This window comes from Salvelinus sp. IW2-2015, linkage group LG17 (assembly GCF_002910315.2).
Source record: "Salvelinus sp. IW2-2015 linkage group LG17, ASM291031v2, whole genome shotgun sequence".
Classification (NCBI taxonomy): Eukaryota; Metazoa; Chordata; class Actinopteri; order Salmoniformes; family Salmonidae; genus Salvelinus; species Salvelinus sp. IW2-2015.
In genome coordinates, this window is record NC_036857.1 from 41273475 (window position 1) to 41277725 (window position 4251).

The window sequence follows — 4251 nt, forward strand, 5'->3', positions numbered from 1 at the left end:
CCAGCCCTCACACCACGAGCAGGAAATTGAACCCATGCATCATTATCTGACTCAAATATATATATATAATTTTTTTAGAGAGAGACTCCAGCAAGGTGGAAAGTCGCCAGCTTCAGACCAGAACAATACCCAAAACCTCAGGAGGATTTTATGCATAATGTCTTCCAGTATTTGTTGATAAAAAGGTCCTGCACATGCCATTGTGTGACCAATATTGTTTATTATTTCTGTCTTTGTCTTTTTCTACCACTTTTGACGACGTGTCCAATGACGGACTAGTGATCGCTTGCCAAAAGAAGAGCTCAAAACAAAAAGTGCCATTTCACGAAGAACAGAAAACGGTTGGATTTAGCTCTACCTTTTCAACTGTAGCTTATTGACAAAATGATTGAGTCCGGAAACTTCTAGGCTACATGTTTTTGTACATTTGCATGTTTGTGGTTTTGCTTATTGTAAAAAGTTACAATAAGCAGAGCAAGGAATTAACAAATGTTAACATCACAATCCAGAGGAAACATTCTTAGCCATCTTGCCGACATACCCCTCTCTTCTTTTGCCAATAATGCATCGGGCTGTTCCTAAATTTAATCAAGAAAATGAGAAAATCAGGCCAGAAACGAAACCACAAAGGTTTTGTTTGCTCTTAATGCTGATGTTTGTCTTTGACCTTACTGCATTTATTTAAAAAGAGAGTACAACGTAAAGACATTGCTAAGGGGTCATTCTAGCGAGCAGTAATGTAATGCTAGCGATTGGTTGGCTGCAGTGCTATGTTTGGTTTGTCACATTTTCAAGCCCCTCAGAAGTGTCTCTCCCTCTCTCCTTGTCAGGCCTCTGTTCCTTTCTCTTCTGTAACGTGTGTTTCTGTGTCTTAGATACGTGACAGAAGTCAGCTGCAGTCCTTAAGTGGTGTAGGTCTTGTTTTCATTTGGAGTTTTTCACACTGAGTGTACAAACATGCAGGCTCTTTCCATGCAGGTGAAAGCTATGCTCCCTTATTGATGTCATTTGTTAAATACCCTTCAATCAGTGTAGAAAGGGTAAAGAAGGATTTTTAAGCTTTGAGATAATTGACACATGGATTGTGTATGTGTGCCATTGAGGGTGAATGGGCAAGACAACATATTTAAGTGCCTTTGAACGGGTTATGGTAGTGGGTGATAGACGCACCTGTTTACYTGTGTCAAGAACTGCAACGCTGCTGGGTTTTTCWTGCTCAACAGTTTTCCGTGTGTGTCAAGAACGGTCCACCCCTCAAAGGACATCKAGCCAACTTCATACAACTGTGGGAAGCATTGGAGTCAAAATGGGCGAGCATCCTTGTGGAACTCTTTTGACGAATGGAGTCCATGCCCCGACGAATTGAGGCTGTTCTGAGAGCAAAAGGGGGTGCAACTGAATATAAAAAAAAAGTGTTCCTAATGTTTTGTACYCTCAGTGTCTATAAATGAGACGATGTCAACTGTAAAAACCACATACAGACACATGGTATGATTGTACTTTCTTCTGAGATCATGTTGTTGCAGCGGAGAATGTTTACTAAATATTGTCCAAAAAAACTGAATGTATTTAGCATTTGTTCACACAAATTGTGTCTCGCTAGACCAGTGCTTCTCAATTATTTTCTGTTACGCCCCCCCTAGGAAGAAGTAAACATTTCGCGCCCCCCCAACTCTCCGCCGCTACTGTAAATAGTATCATTTGTCTATAAAATTGTTACACCTCTGCATAACATTGTATCCTTATTAACATTAAAGAAAACAAAAAAAGAAAGTAATATAGATCAACTTACAACAAAGAATAACTTTATTAACATTGTTTTTTAGTCTGTAACAGAAAAGACTTAGAGTGCATCACTTTGCCTGAAAAAAATATAAAAATTCAAGCCTTATTTAAACTGTAAACATTTTTTGACCATTAGATACTGAAAAATAAAATTAAATATAATCAATAAATGATAATAAATTCAAATTGATCAGCAACATTAACTCAGGAGCACAATATATGAAACACTTTAACTTATAAAACAAAAATGAATAAAACAATTTGTGCTGATTTTTTTTATCAAAATGAGGAAGTCAGGATTAATGGCTACAATGAGAACGTTTTGCAAAGCGGGACGATTGTTGGCAATATTCGCCACGTTTTCGCTGAAAAAACTCAAGCGGCTTATCAGCGTGATTGGGGTGTAATGTCTTTAAGTGACGCCTTCATTTATTTGGCTTCATGCTGTCCGCTGCCAACATTTTTAGACACAGTAAACATACCGGTCTTTTCTCCTCTCCCACCGTAGTCACAGTCAAGCCAAGCGCTACGTCGTCATATTTCCTCGTCTTAGCTTTCGGGAGACTTACGTTTGTCTCATTATCTCCGTCTTAAGGGTTTGTTATCTGCACTTCATATCTCCTGCTCTGTGCTGTGTGCTCTTGTTCGGTGCAAAAAAAAACTACTCCCTGCAGCAAAAAAAAGCATGTTCCCCGGGGTCACACGCGCCCCCCCCCCTGGCATCGCTCCGAGCCCCCCACTATTTGAGAAGGACTGGGCTAGACTAAGTTTTATGGGTAATGGTTGTGGGTCCTCCTTCATACACTATATATACAAAAGTATATGGACACCCCTTCAAATTAGTGGATTTYGCTATTTCAGCCACTTCCAGGGCTGACGAGTGTATAAAATTGAGCACACAGCCATGCAATCTCCATAGACAAAAGGGCCTTAATGAAGAGCTCAGTGACTGTCAACGTGGCACCATGATAGGATACCACCTTTCCAACAAGTCAGTTAATCAAATTTCTGCCCTACTAGAGTCAACTGTAAGTGCTGTTATTGTGAAGTGGAAACGTCTAGGAGCAACAATGGCTCAGCCGAAAYTGGTASGCCACACATGCTCACCGAACGGGACAGCCGAGTGCGGAAGCATGTAACGCGTAAAACTTGTCTGTCCTGGGTTGCAACACTCACTACCGAGTTCCAAAGCAACGTTGGCACAAGAGCTGTTCGTCGGAAGCTTCATGAAATGGGTTTCCATGGCCAGCCGAGCAGCCGCACAGCACACAAGCCTAAGATCACCATGRGGAATGCCGAGTGTCGGCTGGAGTGGTGTAAAGCTAGCCGCCATTGGACTCTGGAGCAGTGGAAAAACGTTCTCTGGAGTGATGAATTACGCTTCACCAAAAGACAGTTTGACGGATGAATCTGGGTTTGGCGGATGCCAGAAGAACGCTACCTGTCCCAATGCATAGTGCTAGTGCATAGTGCAACTATAAAGTTTGGTGGAATAGGAATAATGGTCTGTTTTTCATGGTTCGYGCCCCTTAGTTCCAGTGAGGGGAAATCTTAACTCTACAATGACATTCTAGACGATTCTGTGCTTCTAACTTTGTGACAACAATTTGGGGAAGGCCTTTTCCTATTTCAGCATGACAATGCCCCCGTGCACAAAGCGATGTCCATACAGAAATGGTTTGTCAAGATGGGTGTGGAAGAACTTGACTGGCCTGCACAGAGTCCTGACCTCAACCCCATCAAACACCTTTGGGATGAATTGGAACATCGACTGCGAGCCCGGCCTAATCAGTGACCTCACTAATGCTCTTTAGCTGAATGGAAGCAAGTCCCCACAGCAATGTTCCAACATCTAGTGGAAAGCCTTCCAAGAAGAGTGGAGGCTGTTATAGCAGCAAAGGGGAACCAACTTCATATTTATGCCCATGATTTTGTAATGAGATGTTTGACAAGCAGGTGTCCACATACTATTGGTCATGTAGTGTATGTATCAATGTTTGCGTCCTACGATGTTAGTTCAACATTTGTGTAGCACAGTGCTCTGAAAACCTATCCAAAACAAATCCATAACCAAAGTGAACTAGGTTGTTTTCCGTAAATGTTGGTGTAATATGTCACTGTATTTCTTAGAAGAGTAACGAGGTCAGACAGAACCACAGACATTTCGAAATAGAAGTAAAGGAATTCCCTGGCCTGATATATGGGGATGGCGTTGGCAGGTTTGATGGATGTCCAGAACCCCTCTCAGACTCAACCCYTCACTAACCTGCTTCCTCACAGCACTGTCTACAGTGCCCAGCTGCTCAAGTATGAACTTCAACACTTCATCATATTGCCTGGTCCCTGATCTGTTTGTGCTGTCTTGCCAACTATTTGCCATAGGAGTTGGCAAGACCCCACAAACAGATCTGGGACCAGGCTATAAATCATATCCAGCATGGCAAAAATCACTACACTCAGTTTCCA